At 34.5% G+C, this 26483-nt stretch overlaps 1 pseudogene; it reads right to left on the reverse strand.

Annotated features, from left to right (window-relative positions):
* The window catches only part of LOC106984783 (histone-binding protein RBBP4-like), a 57913-nt pseudogene extending 32088 nt beyond the window's left edge, over positions 1–25825 (reverse strand).
* Positions 25826–26483: the final 658 nt, after the last annotated feature.

Raw genomic sequence — 26483 nt, forward strand, 5'->3', positions numbered from 1 at the left:
TATGAACACATATATATGAACATATATATACATGAACATATATATATGAACATATATATATACATATATATATATAATTTTTTAAAGAATATAATACATACCTCAAAACTCTGAGACCATTTGTTGTGACTACAACGCACATACATGTCCAGCAAGGGTAATAAATGTTGCAAATTAATTTGAATAATGACTTCACTGTCTAGTTGGTTTCTACATGACAGACACACATGGGGTTTGAAAGCAAGTCAGTAGTTATAATACAAAATAGAGTATAAGGTGTATGCTGAGATGGGATTTCTGAAATGTCACCCACATACTAATTTATTGCTATTTCCAGAAGAAAAATAAATGTGTTGAACACAACCAATATAGACTGAAGATTAACAGAAAACCTCAATTACAAATCATATTTTTCCCTTTAAACTTTACTTTGCTCTAAGGACAACTTCATAGGTTTTGAAGAAAGAGAAGAATAAAAAAGAAAGGATATTCACTGTTTACCTAGAAGAATGCCATTTGGCATAGTTATAACTGGATCAGAAATTGATAACTTCAGATATGCTTCAATCTCTAAAGTTCTTGTTTTGCTAAAAATCCTACAAAGAGATGCTATTTTGTCAAACCATATCTTGTTTGTTGGAGAAAGAATGCAGAAGATAGATGCCAGTCACTTTTATAAACACGAACCCACAAATCAAAGACTCAAAGGAATTTCCAGGCTGTTGGGAATTAAATCAATTTCAAAAGTTATGTCAAGAGAAACTCAGTTTCAGAGATGTGTGCCAATCTGAAAGTTTCTCACATGAGAGTGATGGCTTCACATTGGTTCCTTATGCTAATAAGCAACATATTTGCTTCATTAGTGTAAGTGGGTGGTGCTGTTTAGGGTGGAGAGGCAGAGATATGAAAGAAAGCAACGTTTGACAATACAAGACAGGAATTCCTAAGCAGCATTAATCTCTACTTAAGCAATGGAATATTCACCCTTGTTATTTGAATAGATGCTATAAATAAAAGAACACTTTTCTCTTTTGTTACGGTAAAGAGGATGAAAAGAAAATAGATGATGATAATGGCCTTTTACTTATTAAGTTTAAGAAAAAAATATTTTAAGCATATAGCTACTTCCTTTATGGTAGTTTCTAGTAATACATCTCATTAATAAAATTGTAAAGTAAATTAAAATGAGATATGCCATCTCTTCACACCTGGCTTTAGACAAAGACAGATGCGACGAACAAGGCTCTCTGTATAAAAGAGATAGCATGTCATTATATGGATTTGTGATTTTGCAAGTAGATTATTTGCATGTATATGGGTGATATATCAAGATTTATTGTATTTAAATATGTGGCATATATTTGATATTTATATTATGTATGTATCTAATTATTTATTTAATATATCAAATCAATTCTGTATCAGCCATCTATATCTATAATCAAATTTCTATTGGTTTCATTTCTCTGGAGAAATCTAATATACTCTGCGATCTAATTCTAGGAATTATTCTGGTTTGATTTGTTTTTTTAAAGTCCACCATGCAGTTGCACAATGGTCTATAAGATACTGATATTCAGTATTCTACTCTATAGAGAAGCCCTCATTTGGTCATTTCTGGAAGTATCTGTTTTAATTATTACTGCAACCAGATATTCTGTCCTGACTAGGCCTAACTCAGAATGCATTTTCTTCCTCTGAATAATTATATGACTATTATTTTATACTGTACCTTCTATTTCCTATCCATTAAATCAAAAGTGGGCAAACTACAGCCTCTGGGCCAAATCTGGCCTGCTATTTTTGTAATAAAATTATCCTGGAGCACAGCCATGTCTATCATGGTATCCATGGCTGCTTGTGTCCTGCAACAATAGATTTGAGCAGCTGAGGCAAAAACCATAGTACCAAAGCCAAAATATTTACTATCTAGCTCTTGGCAGAAAAATTTTGCTGACATAACTAAATCAATCTCTAGTTGCTTCATTGAAGTCTCTTCAAAGATACCATATACTTATTGGAGGAAACTCCCGCATCTCCTACGTATTCTGTGTTCCCCTTAGCTGCTAATATGATTCATGGCATGTTGGCATGGCAGAAACTTAAAATTAGATGGTGACCTAATTTCTGGACTTGGAGATTTAAAAACAAACAAAAAACAAGCAGAAGAGGAAGAAGAGTCGAGGTATTGAAGAAGTATAAAGTATTTTCTTTGATTCCAACAACCTTGTGGGTTACATGATAGTGTGCTTTTTGTTTGTTTGTTTGTCTGTTTGTCCTTGGATTTTTCTTTACTAAATGGTGAGCTTTTTAAAGAGCAGAAACAATTATTTTCATTTTTTAAATTTCCAAACACCAAGGACGGTATCTTGCTCAGAGTACATGTCCAGTAAATGTGTTTAAGGAATGAATGAAAAGGAGTAGCCAAAGCAAAGGGCCAAAGGTCAGAAACACCCTGGCTAAGAGCTCAGTGCTGTTGGAGTATAAAAGGCAAGGGAGGCCATGGTGAGGAATCAGGTCACAAAAGTAAGCAAACATTATGAAAGGCCGAGTGAGATAAATTAAGGACTTTGATGCTATCATTTACGTGACTGAGTGACCACTGGAGAATAATAATTAAGAAAGAAACACAGGTCGAGTTGTGTTTAGATAGATCACTTTAAAGGTTACCATTAGAATATTAGAACAAATGTTATTGAATATATCTGTTGATATAGCCAGATGGAGAATTTGCTAGAGAGAAATTATGTGGCTCCTGAAGCAAATAAAATATACCGCACCTTCCAAAAAACAAGTAAATGTAAAAATTAAATATAGGGCCGCCTGGCTGGCTCAGTCGGTTAACCCTCCGACTTTGGCTCAGGTCATGATCTCATGGTATGTGGGTTCGAGCCCCATGTTAGGCTCTGTGCTGACAGCTTAGAGCCTGGAGCCTGCCTCACATTCTGAGTCCCCCCCTCTCTCTGTCCCTCTCCTGCTCAATGTCTTTCTCTCTCAAAAATAAATAAAAATGTTTAAAAAATTGAAATTAAAAATTTAAAATTAAATACATCTTAAAGTCCTTAATAAGTTTATTTACACAACTAAATAAATAAGTCACCCACATAGATAAAGCATATAGGGGAGGCAGAATTGCATTACTAGAAGTTCTGGAAATGGTTAAATGATTCAGAACAACTGCCTATTTCCGTAATCTTCACGCACAGATCATATTTTGTTCATTTAAGTTACAACTTCCTGAAAGTATGTCCCCAGAGGAAACCCCATTAGTTATAATGAAGTATAAATCACCAAATTAATAGGCCCTATTGATCTAATTTTATTTTATATTTTAAATTTCCCAAAGATCAGTTTGATCCCATAAGAATAGCAATGCAACAGACAAGCAAGATGTCAAATGACTGAGAGCTGAATTAGAGACTTTCTTTAACTTGGAAAAGTTTTACATAATGGAGTTTTCCAATTTACATACACTTCCATGAAAATATACTTCTTACACAAAAATTGTATTCATATGTGAAATATGAACAATACAGTAGAAGGATAAGAAGCTTTGAAATCAGAGAATTGAGTGCAATTTCAAGCACCATCAGAGTCAAATTGTGATATTTGGTAAATCATTAACTTTTCTGTGCCTCATTTTTCTTATCTTGAAAATGATGATATCATACCTACTCAACTATACTCTTGTATAAATTACACATAACGTATGCCAAACTAGTATAAGTAAACAATACAGTTCCATGTAGATTCTTTGAAAGGATATTTTTAAAATCTATTCTGCCAAATTTAATTGCACATAAGACATAGTTGTATTAGCAATGAAAAATACATCTATATTATACATAACTCATTTTCATAAAAGTTAAGCCATATATGTTTCAAGAGTAAAAAAAAAAAATCAATGCAATCAGACAGCCTTTGTCTACTTTCAAAGACTTTAAGTTCTTCACTAATTTTATCTGCAATTATATTTATCCAAAGGGGAGAGAAGGTTGAAAATAAGGTCTCAAATACTACATTTCCTGCATTTTCCTACATTTTCTACATTTATTATTTCCTACATTTTCTTTGTGTTTCCCAAGGGAGAAAAAATGTGGGTCTTCTGGAAGTCATAGTCATATCTCAAAATTTTTTTAATTCACCCGCTTCGTACATAGAGAACAACTACTGTTTGCCATGACCCCTGCGCTGTAGGAGGTCAGCCTTTAAAGTAGGTTTGCTAAAACCTGGTTTTATTTCTCATCTTTTGAGCCTTCCTTTATATTTCAGATCTGAAGTCACTGTTTTCATGTGAGCTAGTCTGAGAACCCTGTGACATATTTTCAAAATGAAAATAAATGGCTCAACTTTTGACCATAATCTCATTAGAAAAGTTCAAATATCCACAAAAGAATGAAATGTTTACTTACTCTCACTTCTGTAAAAGTCACTCTCTAATTATTTCCATTTTGTTTGTAGCCAATTAGCCGAGTAGCTTGAATCACTGAACTAATAATGAAATCTGATTATCCATTCAATCCTTGTATAGAGCTGCTACCCTTAGTTCAATACTACATCAATCCACATCACTATCCCCAACCAACTACTTTCCCAAAAAATGCCAGATTATATTTTTGCTCCCTAAAGTGACATAAAAATTAGAGGAGAATATGGCATTATGGTGATCTGCTTTATAAAAGGAAAAATTATTAAAGCTGCGTCTTTCATGTACATATTCCACTACTATTATGAACATAAGTCAAAGTGACATTTCGTTTCTTCTGAAAATGCATTAGAAGAAAAAGCAGTTGCAAAGTAATGTTCTTGTATTATTAAAAAAGTTGTTATCATATGATATTAGTACATTTAAACCTGTGATTTGGGAAGTGGATGTTTTTATTTTGTCGAGACAAGGGATTATAAAGAGGGAATGGGAAAACAACACCAATATACAAGGAAATAGTTATTTTTTTTTATTTGGTCTTAATTGGGGCACCTGGGTGGATTAGCGGGTTGAGGGTCCTACTTCAGCTCAGGCCATGATCTCATGGTGTGTGAGCTCAAGCCCGCATCAGGCTCTCTGCTGTCAGTGCACAGCCCACTTCGGATCATTTGCCCTCTCTCCACACCTCTCCTGCTCACTCTCACACTCTCTCTCTCAAAAATAAATAAACATTGGGGCACTTGGATGGCTCAGTCGGTTGGGCATCCGAGTTTGGCTCAGGTCATGAACTCGTGGTCTATGGGTTGGAGCCTGGCATCGGGCTCTGTGTCAACAGCTCAGAGCCTGGAGTTTGCTTTGGATTCTGTGTCTCCCTTGCTCTCTGCCCCTCCCCCGTTCATGCTCTGTCTTTCTCTCTCTCTCAAAAATAAACGTTATTTTTTAAGTAAGTGAATAAACAAAAATAAATGTTTAAAAAGTTTTAAGAATAAAAAAAATAAATATAAAATTTGGTCTTAGCTGATTTTCTTTCTATTGCTACTAAAATTTCTTATTTGTAAACACTGGAAGGCATATATGTGAGTGTATGTTGGTGAGGTAAAGAAGGAAGATGGTTCTTTGTAAATGGTCATTCCACTTTGTCAGCTCCTGTTATGCAGAGCTGATTTCAAAGCACCACCTTCTATGCAATGTGCACACTGGCAATTATATATTTGACTCTTTTAAGGGCTACCATGCCATTCACATAACTGTCTCTAAATTTGAGTCTTGTTATTCCACTCTGGTTACAATTTCTTCATGAAGCTGTTTTATACATCATCTGGAGGTGTCTGTTTAGTGGTCAGAATTGTGTGTTAGACCACTCTGTCAGCTGGGTGTAAGAATGAATTTAAAACTGACAAGTCAAAAACCAGAGAGATCAACCAGAGCAGCACTGTCAAATGGAAATATATTAGAACCACATAGGTCATTTTAAATTCTGCTACTAGCCATGTTAAAAAAGCAAAATGAAAGAAGTGAAATGAATTTTAAGAATACATTTTATCTAACATATTAAAAATACTGCCATTTCAACATTAAGGAGTTAAAAAATTATATATATATTTATATATATAAATTTTTATAAATATTTATATTTATATTATATATTATATATTATATATTATACATATATAAATTTTATATATATATATATATATATATATATATATATATATATATATACACACACACACACACACACCTTCACCTACAATATGTAGTTTATGCTTTTAGCTAGTGGCTACATGCACCAGCCAGATTACAAGTTAACAGTCATGTGGCTAATGGTTACTTATTTTGGACAGTCAGAACTTAGAGCTTGCTCTAATATCTAAGAAGAAAAAGGTTATATCCCCAGCAGATAAGCTATAGCTAGAATAGTGAAGCAATAGGTGAAATTGGGTCCTGATGACTTATTGGAGGTCATGGGTGAGTTGGAAGGAAGAATAAACACCCTATCTTGTTGGCTTATGAGGGAAATATTATGAGGGAAGAAAAAAAAGGAAAATGAGTAGCAAACATCAAATGCTTAAGACAAAGAAAAATATATTAGATATTACACAAGCAACTACTTCAACTTATGGGTGGGAAAAAATCATGCATATAAATAGAAAATCTATGAAAAACAGAATTGCTTTATGAGTAGTTTGGTAAATTATTTTTTTAATATGAAATTTATTGTCAAATTGGTTTCCATACAACACCTAGTACTCATCCCAACAGGTGCCCTCCTCAATGCCTATCACCCACTTTCCCCTCCCTCCCACCCCCCATCAACCCTCAGTCTATTCTCAGTTCCCAAGAGTCTCTTATGGTCTGTCTCCTTCCCTCTCTGTAATTTCCCCCCCCTTCTCCTCCCCCCTGGTCTTCTGTTGAGTTTCTCAGGATCCACATAAGAGTGAAAACATATGGTATCTGTCTTTCTCTGTAGGATTTATTTCACTTAGCATAACACTCTCCAGGCGCATCCATGTTGCTACAAAAGGCCGTATTTCATTCTTTCTCATTGCCAAGTAGTATTCCATTGTATATATAAACCACAACTTCTTTATCCATTCATCAGTTGATGGACATTTAGGCTCTTTCCATAATTTGGGAAATTATTTTGTAATAATTTATTCATAGAATGATCACAGATAACTTTTATCTGAAGATCATTTTCATTCACAAAAATTACCACTTTTGGGAAACATGTTTATTTGGGGAGTTTTGTAACTGCCATTTTGTCTCAAGGTTGCAGACTAACATACAAATTGTCTAAGTAGTAGTGTATATTGATCTGGTTTCATGTAGAAAATTTCACTTAGAAAAGCCAGTTGCATAACCACTTCAGTGAAACAAAAAACACAAAATTCCAAATAATCAAGTTTAAAATTAAGATTACTTTCTTTAGTAAAATCTTACCTAACAGGTTTTTTTTTCAATTTATAGATATTTTTCTTTGATGTAAATCTACTTATGATATAATGGCAGGAAATGAATGTCAGGACAAAATAATATACTATAAAAGGAATCAGAATGAATTGGGTTTAATTTTCGCATTTAGCATTCAGCACTGGGTGACATTAACCATATTATTTAACTTTCTTGTGCCTCAATTTTTCCATCTGCAAGATGATGATCTATTCTGCAGAATTATTTTTTAAATTAGAGAAATACATGCAAAATATATAACATTTGTATTGGTTTAACAAATATGCAATGCCTAACATAATTATCTCTCAAAATATTGTAATACTTATTCACAGGGATAATAATTTCTGATTCTGTGTAGCTTTTCATATAAAAATAAGATTAACATCAAAAGAAAAAACTTGGGCATTCTCATAGATAATTTGAGGATTTTTTAATTTCTTTTGGTAAATTCCTAAGTATGTCAGTGTCATTGTTTGCAAAGCTCTACAGAAATACCTATCTCTGAATTATGTGGAAAAATAAATTTTTATACATCAGCCCTGAATAATTTTAGTGGGAAGGAAAAATATTCAAGGCAATCAGGTAAAATCTGTATCTTCTTCTAAAGAACCAAAATTGCTTGCCATTATTATTGGCAAAGCAATTATGCCAAAATGAGAAAAAAATGAAGGTGTTCTTTTAAATCTTACTCATTTTCTCTTCTTTCAGTTGTCAAAGAAAGAAAATCAAAGTTCTCTATACTTCATTTCAGTAGCCTAATTTTTTTTCCCATTCCTCCCACCCCAAACACCCACACAACTTTTTCTATATTGAGCTCTGAATCCATTACTGCTTTTCTAGGGGGCCCAAGCCAAAGTATTTGTAATAAACTGGTAATTAACTTATTAAAGAATCCGCTAGATCATCACTTCCCAAACCATCTTCGTTAAAAAGCAAAAACAAAAACAAACAAAAAACATTTTAAACATCTCAATCCATGATGGTCCTACACATTAAAAAATACAATTAAAAAATATTCTTAGAAAAATAAAATAGTAAAGATTGATGATATACAAGCTCAAGATTTTTTCATCCCTTAGAGTCAACAGGCATATTAAATTTTAATATTTTCAGGTCAAACATAACATGGTGAAATAACTAAATATATGCATCGCTCATTGAAACTATAAACATTAATATGGAAAATATTATGCAACATATTTTGACATTCTAGAGTCATAACTAAATGGAAATGTATAAGGTTATAATGATTTTCCATATTAAATATCTGCAAAGACACTTTAAATGAATATCATATATATGAATAATCAGATATTTATGTGATAAATGAATTTGCTTCTCACTTTTTAACTTTTCTAATCTAGGTTGCATTGACAACAGCACAACTCAAAAAAAATAATGTATATATAAACTGCTTCAGTGTCTTGTTTTAATCACCCTTAGAGTAGAAAACCAGTGTCACAGTGGTGTCTTGATGGGAACAGAAGAGATTTTAAAGCAATTTCATTGAGCTCAGATTATTCTTTTAAACTTTTTTTTCCGTCAAAATGTAGCAAGCAAATGATACTCCATTTTAAAAGTCATTTTCAGTCTTTCATTAATAGCTAGTCTCCCTAATTTATCTTATAAGTTTAGAGTCAAGTTTGTCTTTTGACTAAAGACATAGGTTTGGATAACAAACCTTCTATGCATGGATCTTCCTTTTAGGGATGTGAAATTCAAAATGTTCTACTAAATTTTTTAAGGTGTTGTTGATCACTTTTCACAGATATACAGTATCAACACATGATCTTAGCCAAAAGGCTGAGAAGCGATAGATATACAGTATCAAAATCACCTACTTTTATTGATAATTTCTCTCAAATTGTGGAACATCAGGATTTTTAAACCTCAATGAATAATCAATGTGGTTATCCGAAGTGTATGTTTATATCAGGGTTAAACTGATGTCCTACCTCACAGTACTACTTGCAAAGTGTTTGCCCATGATTCAAACATCATTGAAAGAATTCTTCTCCTTATTACCTACTATTGCCCAGCATGTAATAACTTGGTTATGATGTTTTGATATTGTCACATAATAAAGAGAATAACCTTGGATATAATACATATTCTTTAGATGATTCGTAATTTTTACTAAATTAATAACACATTTTAGTGCAGCTGAGGTCTTCTTTTCTGTTTTTTGTTTGATTTGGTTTTTGTAGCAATAGTTCCTCAGTGAAGAAAGCATCCCATTGATTTACAATTAGCATAAACTTCTTAACCTACATTTGGTAACCAGCCTTCAAGATGTCCCCCAATACCCATACCTCTTGCTATTGACATTCTTGTGTGGTACCCTTTGTGCTCAGTTTGATCTGTGTGACAAATAGCATGTAGTAAACAGGATGGTATATAACTTTTAAGTTAAATTACTGTAACTGTGGCTTCTGTCTGGAACTGTTCTCACTCTTTTTGATCACTCATCATGGGAGAGGCCATCCTATCAACACGGCTATGAGGAGGCTACCAAGGCAAGGAAATGGCCAATAACTGGTGATGACTGAGTTCCGCCAACAACCATGTGAGTTGCTGGAAGCTGATCTTTCAGTCCCATGTGATCTTCAGATGGTTGCAGCTCTGGTCACCAGCTTGACTAGAACCTAATGAACTCCCCTGAGCCAGAACTACCCACTCAGCTGTCCCACATTCATGAGTCATAAAAATGGTGATAAAAAAAAATGTTTGATTTTTTAAGCCATTAAGTTTGGGGTGATTTGTTATCAGCAACAGATAACTGAAGCACTGTATAACTAAACCATAATGTTCTCCTGTCTTTGCACCTGGGTCATTGGAACTGAAGTCCAAAACAACATCATACTACAATGTTATGCCTTTCAGAACTGGTTGTAATTATTAGCAATGAAGCTGAAGAAATGAATCCTTCTTGTCATCACACCCAAGAACTGTTGTGTTAGCAATATCTAGGACTTCAGTAAGATGCCATTAAAAAAAATACTTTGATGATTTTATGTGTTCTAAGAGCTGGTATTCCATATCATTAACCATTTCCCAAATATGTCAAGCTATGTTTTAACAGTTAGATGGTACTTGATCTATCCTTTTTAAATGTTAAATTTACCTAACATTTGCAGGAGTGCATCTTTGATACAGTCTTTCACTAATGTCTCAGCAATTTAATATGGTCCTTCAGTCTCAATGTGATGTGCTACTTTAAAAGAAGCCCTTGAAGAATGAGTGTGTGTATCTGACTTACTGAACATCAGCTTCCTTTGAGTTTTTAATCCAGTATCTTCTCTTTCAGAATTGCTTTATGATTCAATGTGCTTTTTATTTTGGATATAAATGCTACTTAAATTAGAATAGATTTGTTGTGTCATTGGCCAGTACATCTCTCACAAAAACCACAGTTATTCTAGTACTTCACTGTAAATCATGCCTACAAAAGTAAACTCAATACCTGAAGGACCATACTTTTGAGTAAAATTAGTATTAATAATTTTGTTTTTCATTTCTTTAAAATCACTTGTAACATTGTCATTAGACTTACTACTACTGCTATATATAAAATAATTCATATTAATTCTTGCCCAATTTAATGTGAACTTGTTTCACCATATAAAATTTTAGGTGAAAAAAAATTACAAATCATATTTTCTTAACTAATACTACTACACAGCCATAAATTTTTGTAAATACTTGATTTAAAAAAAGATGGTCATAAAAACAAGTCATACAATAACTAAATGTTTAAGCTTTCTCATATTTTTAATGCTCTTGGGTTTGATCTAACAGATTAACCTTTAAATAACACATGAGTACTGCTTACTTCACATCAGATACAATTTACCACGCCCAGATCATCAACACCTAAATGGATCTGCTTCCTGTTGAGACAAGTTCCCTGATCTTGCGCTTTGAATGCGGCAGTAATTACTAGAAACATTTTATTTTTTTTTTAATTATTGTATCATCTTGTCATGACTCTAACAAACAATTCACTGCTTAGCACCGATTCATAGACCATACTTAGAGTTCTATGTAATCTTTCACAGCTCTTCGAAATTTGACTTCATTTCTATGAAAGATAGAGAACCTCAGGTGAGTTTTAGTGTAGAATAAGAAATGTAATTCACATCCATGACATTATTGTTAGATCCAAATAAATTCATAATGTCTATATTAGAATGAAGGGATTTGGAAAACTGTCATTTGTTCACTCTTGAAATTTCCTTTTGGCATGTGACTGCTTATCCCAGTGGGTTAGATCACCCTACTAAGGATGAGATTTATTTGTTAATAAACCTGATAAACGTAAACACAACATCAATCTATCAAATGACAAAGTAAAACAATTTAGTTATAAGCTCTATGGTCTTAGTCAAGGGAAGCCAAGGTGTGGATTGCGCGAGTAGTGGCACAAGCAGTGGCATACTCTTCTTGAGGGATTTTCCGTAAGGGAGTTTTATAGAAGGCCAAGAGCAGCAGTGAACAAACAGGGCATGACTGGCTGGGGATGCATACGTGGCCTTATTTAGGAAGATCAAGGAACAAGGCAATAAATACTAAGCCCAGAGCTGGCTTGGCATTTTGGGGCTGGCTGACTGGCTACACTGCATTTACAGGAACATGAATGTTTTAGTTTTTGCCTTGACACTTTGGGCAGGTGTGGCTACATCTAGGGCCTAGAAAGTTCTTTCGACAAGACTTTATCATTGACTCTGCCCAACTTTTATCTAATTATTTCTTGAAAATAAAGAGTCGTTTTTACCAGTAAAATACATCAAAATTCTTATTTTATTTAGAATGAATTTGAAACAATACACTGTAAACATGACTGCCTATTGGTAGCCAGAACTTATAATACATCTTAAAGCAATGGTTTCTTCATGGCTTTGAAATGGGTTCTGACCTAGGCTAACCATTCTCTAACCACATGGAAATACTAGCCCATGTTGTGATTATTGCATGGCGACAACTGGTTGTAACTGGCCCCAGTAGATAGACCTATGTCCCACCAAACACAACTGTCTTATATCTGGCACATTTCATCCATATTAATGACCTGGTTTGCCATAATATTAATTTAAATATTATTTCCATGTTGAAACCTCTACTTACATAAAAGCTTCATGTGGTCAGTTTTTATTTCTCTGTATCTTAACCTTGAAGAATAATTATCCCATACTGAGTTGATCTGTACTGTTCATAGCAATGTTCAAATGGCTGAGAATATATCATAAAATACTTTTTCCTGGTCCATAATTATCAACTGGTTATTAATTTTGCTCCTTGCATGTGCTGGTTCAGTATTAGTTCTCCTACACCCACATTATTATCCCTGTGCTCAACCTCATAAGAAACGTATTATCTTTTGTAGTTATTGTGTTTGTATAACCCACATGTCAAGCTTCCATGACAGGATTCAATTTTAGGGCTGCCTGTCTCCCTGGTAGATGCTCCTTCCACAACCTACACTACTACCAGAAAAGTGTAGAAATGGGAAAGAAGCAAACTTAGATCTCTAAGTTGAAGACTCATGTAGTGTTTAAACTGTGCCCAGCACAGAGGATTTACTTAACTAAAAATTCCAGTGCTTGACATGTTGGGGAATAAAATCAAAGTCAAATATATTGTATTGATTTTGTTATGCATTTTAAGATATTCAAAAATGTGTTACTATTATACTATGTTAGTGTGTATATCTATATATCTATATATCTATATCATATATCATATATATATATACACCTTGTGTGTATATATATGATATATATATATCATATATATATATCATATGTATATATCTATCATATATATATATATACACACACCTTGTGTGTGTATATATATATATATGATAGATATATACATATGATATATATATACAAGCCACTATCTTAATAAGTACAAGAATACCAATAGAAATGAAGATCTTTGTGTACATTTCCATAATCACAAAAACCTCTACTCCCTTTTGACTATCGAGTCTACTGAATTGGGATTTGTTATCTCTACATCTTTAATACTTTTATTACGTTTATATGTATCTTGGTACAATATATGGTATTATATTATAAAGGGATTACCCAATCCTAACTCTCAGGTAATTATACAATTCCAGATTTTATATTATATCCTCCAGTCCAACAAAATATTCTTTTTGCCTGGTATCCTTTATTGTGATTGAGTAGTTAGCTACCATTTTTTGTACATAATCTCTTTCCCCCCAGTTTGGCTGTCCTGCTACTATATAGTTTCACTCTGACATATTTAAATACATATTTCTTGCCATTCATCCTTCTTGCAATTAATTATGTTTTGAGAATATTACTGTCTTTCATCAACTGTAAAATTCTCATATATCCTTTTCAATAAACATGCACTCTCACCCTTTCTCACTATTATATCCTTCTGGGATTCCAATTAGATGTATATTAGGTCTTCTTATCATATCCCCAATTTGTTTAAACCTGCTTTAATAGCTTTTGTTTCTTTATGTTACGTTCTAGATCATTTACCCATTAGTATTTGCCAGTGCACTCTTTTACACAATGTTCTTAATTTGCTTTATAACACATTAGTTGTCAAATATGCCAACCTATTTTTGAAAGTCATGTTTGTGTTTTTTATTCATAACATTACTTCTTTAAATACATATTTACAAGCATCTGCAGTCCTAATTCTGCATTTTATTCTTTCTGTTCTTTGCTCTTTCTGATTCTCTCATTGTTTCCATTATAATTTCTTTTTCTGAGCTCCTATTCAGCTGATCTTATCTGATGAAAATCCTGAAGCATCTAGGGTAAACTTGAGTTTCTCTAGAGACTATCTACATTTGTTTCTTTCATGGTCTCTAAGACAGTGCTTTTGATGCTTTAATGTATATGGTAGATAGAGCAAAAGCCACCCAAGGTTGCTTATATCTTAATTTCCAGAACCTTTGTATACGTTACCCTCTATACAAGAAGGGTGTCTTTGCAAATGGGGTGAAGTTAATCATACTGGATTATACAGGTAGGCCCAGTGTAATCACAAGTGTTCTTATATGAGGAAAGCAGGAGGGCCATTATAAGGGAAGAAGATGTGAGGATGATGCAGAGTAGGGAGAAAAAGAGAGAGGTTTGAGATGTTGCATTGATGGCTTTGAAGATGAAGGAGGAGCTAACAAGCCAAGAAATGCGGGCAGCTTCTAGGAACCTGAAAAGGCAAGGAGATGACTTTCCAATACCTTTATATTAAAACTTCTGATCTTTAGTAAGATAATACATTTGTGCTGTCTTCCACTAACTTTGTAGTTATAACATTTTGTTCTACTAAGTTTGTGATAGCATCAATAGGAAACTAAGGTAATATACATGAAAATCACCTTGGGATCTTGTTAAAAAGCAGAATCTGACAGCAGGACTGGGAAAAAGGGTGAGGGTTTCTATATTTCTAACAAGTTCCATTGTCACTGAAATGAAAACCTCAAACAGTGTGTGAAAGCAAAATATTTTTTAGCACAACCTTTCATGTAGACGAGGTCCCTAACTTTGTAAAGAGTCTCATTTAACCTCTCTGCTGCTATAAACTAAATGACTTGTCCCTGTCCCCTGAAGAGACACTCAATTTATGGTACAAGCAAATGTAAGAAAAGCCTTTATCTCATTTCTCGTTTACTTTACTGGTTTCAGCTCCTCTGTCATTTATGGTCTCCATACTGTCTTGCTATCACAGCTATGCATTCATGAGCATATCTGTTGCATTTTATGCAGGATTTCTAGTTATTTTTATGACGAAAACAGAACATTTAATCTGCTATACCCACAGAAATAGAAGCCTTCATCTGTATTTACAAATTTGAAAACTCTACTCACTTCTCAGTGAATATTTCCTCAATGACTTCTGTTTGCTTTTAGGTGATTCTTGCTACTAAAACCAATGAATTGCTAATTAAAACCTTTATGTCCTAAATAATAGTTAATGGTGGTTTTAGGGAATAAAAGTCAGTATCAGAGAAATCAAGTAATTAAAACAATTAATATGTATGTGGATCGCTTTAAATGTTTCGACTAAAGAAAGTCAGTGGGTGAAAAGGAAAATCTGCATTTTCTGTTAAGTTTCTGTCATGAACTTAAAAACTCTGCAGATGCCATGAGCCACAGACTTCATATATATTAATCAGTTCATTTGATATTCACACCTTTTCAAAATAAGGCTTATCCTGATTTTAGACAAGAGAAAACTCAGACGTGACAGAAAAAAATTTTAGAGAGTCCTCCTAGAAATGTAAGAACTTATACATTTAAGAATTACACTAACATTTATTGCACATCTGGTCGTGTCAAGATCAGGAAACAATATCCTACAGTTTAAAAGGCAAAGAGTCAGGAATAGAATTCAGGATTTTCTCAGACCAAGCCTATGCTCTTTCCACTATTCCATGCTGCATCTAAAGTTATCCAAAATAGATTTGCAATTGATTTTGAATACTGTGTGAAATTGTACTTAAAGGTTACTTACACATGCTGCCAGTTGAAAAGCCAAATGAGGAAAATATAAAGTATATATGAAACAATTTGTCCAGAGCACAAGTATATCATGTATGTACATGAGCAAATAACCACATTTTGGATACATACACAAACATACAAACACTAACATATACCTACACAATCCACTGCTGATTGTTACTAGTATGTTCATGAGTCATGAACTCCTAACCTAAACTCAACATATTGTACCTTTAATTCCTCCAAAGAGTCTTACATTTTTTTCCACTTCATCAACCTCAGATTATTTCACTTCATTGCAAAGATTTAAGTCATTAAGCATTTTTTATTTAAATCCCCCTGCCCAATATTACATACTTTGTACATTCAACAACATCCTCCAGTCACAAAGCCTCAAGTACCATCTTCATTTCAAGGCCAATCCCTCCACAGGAGGTCTTAATCCTGACACTTTCTGTCTCCCAGAGATTAAATTCTATTATTATTGCACCTTTTTTTTTTTTACCTTTAATTTCTCACTCTGACTACCTTTCCTCTGTTAATCATGCTTAAAACTCTCTCACCCAAAAAACTAAATTCTCCTTTGCCTTCTATGCCATGCAGTCTGCAAGGTATTGTTTTATCTTTTTCTCTTTTCATTTAAACATCACAAAGACAAAACTATTCTCTGTCATCTCACTTGACATTTACTTCTCAACTTATGATAGTTTCTTTTCTATTCTTAGAAAAGAGATGAAGTTTTTAACCAAATTGAATTGCCAAATGTAATATTTTTCAATCTTTATATTAATAAAATTTGCTGTTATATTTGGCATCACTAATTACCCTGTTTTTGAGAAAATGTCTATTTTCCTCTCATGGCTGTCTCTAAATTACTCTTAGGAATTATCACACATTAGTTTTTCGTGGATTTCTGTCTTTCAGTCTCTGCTTTTATCATTCATCATACCTCAGTAGTTTGGGTGATCGCCTCTACTCTCATAATTTCAACTTGCTTTTGAATGCTGATGACTCATAAATCCATATCGCTGATCTGTCTTGTCTCCACCAAGCTTCAGTTATGCTTTCTTACTGCCTGATGGTCAATTACCTCTGAATGCTCTACAAGTACTTCACATTTTCCACATTCAAAATGCAATTGATTTTCTTCCCTTACTTGCTCCTACTTCATACATCAGTCAAGAGCGCCACCATTAATCAGTCCCCATCTCAGAATCACCCTTGACCACTCTCTTCTTCCCTCTCACAATTGACTCATCAGTGTTTTTTATCAGTTAAAATCCAATCAGGAAACAGAAACCACACAGTGATTTGATATGGGAAAACATATTGTAAAGAATTATCAACTGTATAAAGAGAATAAAAGATGAGGCTAATTCTTTAAAAAAAAAATAAGTAAATACCCCAGGCCTGATGGAGAATATCCAAGAAAAAAACAAACTTGGAAACATAATTTTTTCCTCAAGACTGTCTTTCAGATCTTGTTGGAAGAGATAAGACAGCAGCTCACCAGTGGGTTCAATTTTTGGACCAGAAACTGCTGGCAGTTTCCAAGAAAATAAAACACCTGTCCAGGTGGAAACAATTGTGGCTGAGAAGATATTCAAGCAGCAAACCTGTGGGATGAAGGTGACCACCCTTATAGGAAAATCCACCAATAGGGTCAGGGCTTTAGTTGCTGCTTAATGGCTGGGTGGTGTGAGGTCTGAGGTATATGGAGTATATAAGAGGTGTTTCTTGACACACCTATACGGTTCAGGTTGACCAAGGCACACAGATGGACACATATGGGGAGTCAAGGCCTCAGAAGCATACTCACTGAATGGGTAACACAAGGCCTGGGGGGTAAGGCAGTAACAGGGCCAGAGATGAGCTGTAAACTTACCAAGGGACTGCATGTGCATGCAGTGTGCAGTTGTATGGCAGGAAAAACAAAAACCCAAGAGAAGGAAATGGAAACTAGGAAGAGAAATACCCTCCTTTTTCAGTTTCCTTCCTATGCCCTCTATTGATAATGCTTAATATTGGGTTAGCTAAAAAGGAAAATTGTTTCTAGGATCCAACTCTATTATCACAGAGCAGTTAATTAAGTATGAGTTCGGTGCAGTGAGGCAATGCATACATTGTGCAAATAATTGTCAAACATATACTGTTTTAAATATATCCTGACTTTGTATATTAATACCCTTTCTTCTAGCCTGTCATTCTTTGAACTTTCACCACCACCCAAATTTAAAATCTATTCTCTATTGATACAATTCAATGGCCTACCCAAATGGGAGTTCTAAATGACTCTTCTTAAAAATATACAAAGCAATACTCATTACCCGTAAACTCCAAACTTACTCAACTAGCAAATAAGCTCCTTTCTCTATTTTTATAGCCAGATCTCTTAGCATTCATTGGCTGTATCTGTCATATAGTGCATAACAAAAAAATGAAGGCAAATTTCTGTGGCATTACAATAAGGATTTTTTTTCCCTCAAGGGTTTGTAGGTTCACTGGTGTTGTTTGATATATGGTGGGCATAGTTAGGTGGCTTTTAGCAGCTATTTGAGGCCAATTTGATGCCAAAAATTTCTTTTTCCAACAAGAAGCCAGTGAGAACACATTAAGCTCATGATAAGGGCAGCGATGCAAGAGTGAATATCAAATTGTACAAAACGATTTTTAAGTTATGTCCATCTCCTGACATCCTTTGTTAAGTAGATTATAAAATAAAACCAAAATCATGGGGCACCTGGGTGGCTCAGTCAGTTAAGCATCCAACTTCGCTCAGGTCATGATCTCATGGTTCGTGGGTCCTAGCCCCTCGTCGGGCTCTGTGCTGACAGCTTGCTCAGAGCCTGGAGCCTGCTTTGGATTCTGTGTCTCCTTCTCTCTCTGCCCTCTCACCCCCACCCCCCCCCCCCACACTCTGTCTCTCTCTGCCTCTCAAAAGTAACTAAATGTAAAAAAAAATCAAAATCAAAGAGCTGGAGAAATCTAAGCTTCTCATGAACGTAGTAGGGGGAGGGAGAACATATTTCTGAAAAACCTTATCTGTATACTACCTCTTACATTACTCACCCTCACATATCTGCTAAAATGACATTCTGATGAGTGATATCTCGGATGCCTTACCACACCATACTAATGTAATTCCAAAAAAGGAAAAACACCTGGGATTTTAGTTAATGTCTACATATTTGGCATTGCTAAATGTATGATTTGTTATGGTTTTTGAAGTGGTGGAAATCAACTTAGAGAGCTTCCAATGATTTCTTGTTGCCTAATTATCTCAATTCAAGAACTTCTGTTATAAAAAGTATCAATCAAATTTATTCTTTCATGGCATCATGTCGTCCTTTGGAGAAATTATTTGTCTTTTAAGTCTCCAGTGCTTTTTGCATGCTTGTCACATTCATGACACCAACTGTAATAGCTGTTCACCCTTTCTCTTTTTGCTCCTGAAGCTTCTGAGTACTGCTCAGAATTAGGGGTTCTCATTTGCACATCTTTGTTATTCTCTCTTCTCTATCTGTCTTCGGCTAGTATTGGGTTCATGTACTTCATAATCCAACTCATACTTTCATGAATGCTTATACATTCATGAAAGTAGCAGGGACTTAATTACCATAAAATATTCATACTCACTGGGCTACTTTCTGGCTAATTACTGCTTACTAATAGCTACCAAAAAGAATTGTCCTTATGTAAGAAACCTAAAAGAACAGACTCTTAAAAAATTAAACAGGACTTGAAATGTTGGATTAAATATTAACTAGCCATTTTGCACAAATATAATTTAGCCAGAAAAAATGAGGAAGAGCAAATGGAAGTAAGGATAAAAATCTTGAAGGAAACAGAATAAAAAGCACAGTGTCCTGACAAAAGCGTTTAGAAAGATGCTTTCTGACCTAGGAGTGAAAAGATAAAAGATGAACACTTGTACTAGACTCATCAAGACACTCTAAGAATTCTCTTTGAGGACAGAAATCTGTATCATTTTGTCTTTCAGCCAGTTACAATCTGCCCTAAAGAGTTCTCACTCTACATTCTCATCCATCCTTTCTGTGAAAGAAGGATCATTCATTCTATTTTGCAACAGTGTTAAACGGTGTCTCCTGAAAAATGGTAGGGAGACTAATTCAAATTGGAGTTCCTAGGGCCAGAACAGACACTGGATAAATGGGAACAAGGAGGAAGATTTATAATCATTGTCAATCAATTGTAATTCTTAGCATCTACTGTGTCAAGAGCAATGAGAAAGGACACAAGGTTAACATCCCCTCTCAATATCTTTAGATTGTTTTTAACATGTAACTGGGTCTTAATAACTTCATGAAACTTGACCTTTTCCTGGTATACTCAAGAGACATAAGTGCTGGGAAAATTTTATAATGAGTTGGCCCCACTTCTTCCCTTTAGCTGATGCTCTGAGACTCCATATCTACTAACTAGTTCAGGGTCTTAGAAGGCAACAGTTCCAGTATAGTCATTCCAATTCACTGTAATCTTAGGTAGATTCTGCCTAAAAACAATGTTTACCAGGGACTGCCATAACCACAAATATAAACAAATAGAATAATCTGGAAAAGCACATAATGTTAACTCATATGTCAACCAACCTCTTTACACCATTTCTCATGAAATTATAAATTACAGGAGGATTTAACATGTAAATTTAATATTCATCTTATCTATGATACAATATAGGAGATCTATACCTCTTTTTATGTGTAAATATTATGTAGAAATACATGGTCATCAGTTATTTATAAAAGCTTTCTTAGTGGTAGCTATTTTCAATTGCTAAATTATTACATTAGTACATGTTTGGCAGTTTTACGATATACCCAAATAGTAAGTTTCATTTAACCAAAATCATACACCTTTTAGCACAATCTGGATGTTATAATGGGAGATGTCATGATGAATGCTGGTAGTACCATCAAGATTTTTAAAATAATAATGGTATCAGTGAAATATTGAGTCTACTGGCTAAAATAAATGCATCCTTTCTGGGACAGCAGGAAGGTATATATTTTAAGCCAAAGGATCCTGGCAAACTTTAATCTTTGTTCTGGTTACCAGGATATGCTATTTTTTAATAAAAAATATTTTCGATCTAGGTTATAGATTTTTATTAAATATTCATTAAGAAAGTGAACAAAATATATAGAATAATGTATAATGCCAGTCCCTTTGTGTATGAAAACCATGATTTGGGGTAGAAAAGGCTCTAGGAAAATTCCTTAGGACTTCTTAATACCCTTAAGAAATAAGCAAGAGTACTTCCTTTTCCTGTGATAAATCCACGTTGCTGTTAATTAACTTAGATGAAACAAAAAATATTCCTAACAAACACTGTCTCTAACTTCAAATGCCAGAAATCATCAATCTTTTGACTTTTATCTTCTTTACATAAGATATTTGAAATTGGTAAGTTTATTTGTTGAAAGTACAAAGACTTTGGGATAGGAAGAAAAAGTATACACTAAGCACAGAACTTTCCATGGCAACTTGAAAAGATTAAATGAAAATGGAAACATCTTGCATAACTGAAATTTTAAACCCACTGAGCAACACTTCCTCATTTTCCTCTCCCCTCTAGTCCTGGCTACCAAATAAACAAAACAAAACAAAACAAAAAAAACAAAAATAAACAAACAAAAAAACACAGCACGTACAAAACTGGTTGGTCAAACTGCCAGTACTAATTACACTTCTTTTTCTCAAACACTAAGATACCAAATAAGCTCTGTCTAAAAACAATCTTTACCCTCAAGAAGCTTAAAATCTGGTCAGTGAAGCCTCAACTAATAAACACAATAACAGCTATAATAATAAACAACTATATAGCCACTGAAAAGTATATGCACCAGGTCCTGCTTTTGGTTAGAGCAGAGAACATTTTAATCTGATAGAGGATATCTACCAAAACCCTAAATTAACATTACACTTAATGGTGAGGTATTAAAGACTTTTCTGTAGAGGTTTCTCCCTAAGTCACTTCCACAAGAATTCCTGTCTCCAATTCAGCATCTAGGAACTGAATCTCACACATCTAAAAGATCAATTTAGAGTTTTTCTTAAGATATCAAAATATGAACAATATAATCACAATGATACAGGATATTATACTAAAAAGAAATATTAAAAATAATGAAAAGGGGCACCTGGGTGGCTCAGTTGGTTGAGCATCTGACTTTTGATTTCAGCTTAGGTCATGATCTCACAGTTCATGGGTTCAAGCCCCGCACAGGGCTCTACACTGGCAGTGTGGAGCCTGCTTAGGATTCTCTGCCTCCCTCTCTCTGTGTCCCTACTCTCTCTCTCTGTCTCAAAATAAATGAACTTTAAAAATTAAATTAAATTAAATTAATGAAATAAAAAGGCATAAATATTTGAAGATAAATTGAAACTCATCTTTAGAAAAGATTTAAAAGATTTAGAATAGCCTTCATTAATTTTATTAATTTAAAAGGAAGTTAAAAACATGATTAAGAATGAGAGAAGAAATATTTTATATTATTCCTATACCTGATAATGCATAAGTATGAGAAATAAAAAAAAAGAAAATACTACATGCAAGTCTATAACAAAAGAAAATAAGACCTAGAATAAATAATTTTGAAGTAAAATTTTAATTTTCTATTAACCTAAGAATAATTAGAGTATTTCTCCATCAAAGTGATTGCAAAAGTGATTCAGCCTTTCAAAAGGTTAGAAAAAGATGGTTTTACAACTGAGTTCTGTTAAAGAACTGATGAGGCCATTATTTTAAACAACCTAGAAAATGTATATTCTATAAATAATATTCTAATGTTAAAATATTCAGATAATATCCTAGAAAAAATGTTCTAGAAAGCTCTCCAATTTATTTTATAAGGCTGGCATACATTTTTTTCCAAATTCTGCTAAAAATATTATAAAAATAATCTATAGACTAATCTAACTTATTGTATTAAAAAACCTAAAATGCCAAATGATGGCTTGAGCTCTTTGAGTCTCACAAAACTCCCAGAAAGCCTAATTACGAGTTCCCCTACTGTCCCCACACGTGCCCCAGCCCACTGGGAAATTCTCCATGCCTGGCCAGTTTGCCTATCAGCCATACCAACTGCCTCCTACCAATGCTCAATCTAATGGATTTTATTTCCTTGCCAGTCCTTGAAACTTTTCAAACAATCCAATCACACAGTGCCAGTGGAACCAGGGGTCCCCCACACTCTCTGGTACTACAAAGCCTGTCTCAGTTGGTCCGTGTTCAGTCACTTTTCTCCTGACTGCAACCTCTGTGTGGCCCTGCCTGGTGCACAGTGTCCTCTTCCTCCAGGGAGTATATACGGCCAATGAACTGCTACAAAGCTTAGCCATCTAGTGTCAGGTGCTGTGCTTTAAGCCATCTCATACTAATTAGGACAGAGGGTTCCTTGTTCACCAACAGGTTGAATAGGAGTTGTTCCTAACACTTAAAACACGGACACGAAAATACCTATGTAAATATTAGCAAATGCAATCCTATAACACATCACTGCCGACAACTACAATATACCACAGCCAAGGTAGATTTATTCCAGAAATACAAGGGAGGTTTCATGTGAAGAAAGCCATTCATGTATTATCTAAATATAGAAAGAGTAAGAAACCTCATATCGTTGTGTAGTGTTGATATTTTACATATAAAATAATAAAATGCAACATGTTACAACACTTAAAAGTAGCCAAGTAAATATAACAACAGTTAATTTCCAAGGCAAAGCACATATTTTAAATGGAAGGACACCAGTATCATTAAAATTAAAATCTGTAACCTTGCAAAAGTGGTGCGCTACCATTATAATAATTCGCAGTATGTCAGAAGCTCCAACAAATGCATTTTGCTAATGGTATGTTGCATATTTGTAAACCTTAAGAGCCTCCAGTACAGCATAAAAACCAGTAATAAACTTGTTAACTTGATAAAAAATACTTATACCGTATATTAAAGCACATTTGTTTTTCTATGTAGGTAACATAAATTCCCAGACCCAAGGAGAACATCTAGACCTCTAGCAGCAGCAGAGGTCCTATTGACCCAGGTTCTCTGGCTCTACCCCAATATACCACATCTGCCCTTAAAATGATACTCAGTGGTTCTTGAGAAGCACTGAACAAGTACATGACTTAATATAATACGGGGTGCAGAAATCTTATAGCTAAGAAAATATTAGAAACTATAAAAGGAAAGAAAAATTATAGTAAAATGCAATCTACTTAAGATAAATGCAGGGACGCTTGGGTGGCTCAGTCGGTTAAGCGTCCAACTTTGGCTCAGGTCAGGATCTTAGAGTTATGGGTTTGAGCCCGCATTGATCTCTGTGCTGACAGCTCAGAGCCTGGAGCCTGCTTCAAATTCTGTGTCTCCCTCTCTCTCTCTGCCCCTTTCCTGTTTGTGCTCTGTTTCTCGTTCACTCTCTCAAAAATAAATAAACATTAAAAAAAATTTTTTTAAAGATAAATGTAGATGACTATCAGATATATGAAAGGGGCATCAAAGTCACCAGCGTGAGATCTGTTTGTGTATATTTGTGACAAGCAAACAATTTTTACTTTCAGCTCTATCTACTGACAGTAGATATGCTCACAAAGTTTTCAAAAAGGGAAAAGAAAAGTATATATACACACACACACACATATATACACATGTATATATATAGTGTTAAAGTTCTATGTTTAGATAAGTTTTTACAATAAGAAAAAAGTTCTGAAAAGACACATACCACGGTAGCAATAAGAAAGGTCGTAGGGAAGTGGAAGATGATAAGCACTGACAATAGACATATTGTAATACATTATTGTACTTATTATAATAAACATTCATTCATTTCATGTACAATTAAGAAGCAAGTTTCTTTTAAAAATTAAAATTTAACATAAACAACGAAGTTAACAAAACCCAACACAGAAGATTTGATCAATGTAATTAAAAGTGTTCTTTATTTCCCTTTTTGAGAAGAAAAATACTGTAGAAAAATATTTGGAAAGTATTATTAATTTAAAAAGGGAGACAAGGCTTTCTGGGGAAGACAGTGGAGTAAGAAGATCCTAAACTCACCTCATTACAGAGATATGACTAAATAACACCCACATCACTGTAAATAACCCAGAAAAAAACAAAACAACAACAACAACAAAAAAAAACAAAAAACAAAGACAGCAGACCAGACTCTCCACAGCTAATGTAGAGAAGAGGCCACATGGCAGGAAGGGCAGACATAGCGGGGGCTAAAGGGACCTGGAACAGCCCCCAGGGGGAAGGATGTCCCAGGCCCAAAGAGGAGAGAGAAATAGACTTACACCAGGGAGCCTGCATGAGGAAGATGTATACCCATAACATTTGGCTTTGAAAACTGGAGGGGCCAAATTAAGCAGGTAGTTACAGTCAGCAGGACTTATCAACTGGAGTGTTAAAAGTCAGTGGGCTCAGGAGAAGTCTCTGCCCTTAAACACAGAACACAACAAACAACCCACTGAGATAAGCACAGAAGCAGCCATTTGAAAAATGCCCAGGGTAAACAGGAGGAGGATTTGTTGACTAATCTCAGAGCATGTGCTGGAGGGGCAGTGATCTTTAGGAAACTTCTCTAGGAACCATGATGCTGGCAAGAGCCATTTCTCTCCTGCCCACACCCTGCCCCCAGACACAGGGACACCTGCAGGAACTGGCACAGGGAGAACACTCTTAACCTAACTTGCTAACAGCACCCTCTACCCCCACGTTCTGGCCAGCCAGGCCATGGCTCCAGGTCTCCTTCCAAGGCAGACCCCCACAGACTTTGCTAACACTGCACACCCGCCCCCCAAGTTCTTCTGCAGATCTGCTCACTCCAACCACCTCCACCCTGCCCCAGATCTGGGCAGCTGCAGGGCCCCCTCCCACAGACCCAGGAAGACCTTGCTGGGACCCTGCTCTCTCCATCGCTGCACTCCCCTGTGGACTGCCCTCTCCAGCCCCGTGGCAGGAGCTCTTTAATTGTTTATAGAATGTTAGCTTATAACAATAAAAACTACTTGAAATTAGCCTAGGAATTCACTAACAGAACCTGGGTTGATTCTTTACGCCCAATTCTTAAAGGTAATGCAGCACTTAAAAAAATACTTTTTAAAAATGTGAAATAACATTTGTGGGAAAAAATTGCCCACAAGTTGCATGATATATATAGTAACATTCTTGCTTTTTAATCTTTTCCTGTGGTCTCAGACAATCTTAAAACATAATATTAATGATGTTTTTCTGAGATTGGTATGGTTATATGTAGTAACTTTTACAATTCTGGCTTAGAAAATTTTTGTAAGTTTTCTACAATTATACAAATTACTTTGGATTTTATTGAGCTCCATTGCTAGCTGCTTTTCCTTTAATATATTAATTACTTCATTTTTTTTATAATTTGCTTTATTTATATCAATCTTAACCCTAACAAATAACCTATGAAGAATTATGCTTATATTAAAAATGGGAAAACTGAGCTGTACATAAGCAACCTCAGGAGGAGAGCATAGCTGGGAACCATAAACAAGGCTCACTACCAAGTCTAAATGATCCCAATGCCTGTGCCCTAGGTGCTGTATCATGT

The sequence above is a fragment of the Acinonyx jubatus genome, chromosome C1 (assembly GCF_027475565.1).
Source record: "Acinonyx jubatus isolate Ajub_Pintada_27869175 chromosome C1, VMU_Ajub_asm_v1.0, whole genome shotgun sequence".
Classification (NCBI taxonomy): domain Eukaryota; kingdom Metazoa; phylum Chordata; class Mammalia; order Carnivora; family Felidae; genus Acinonyx; species Acinonyx jubatus.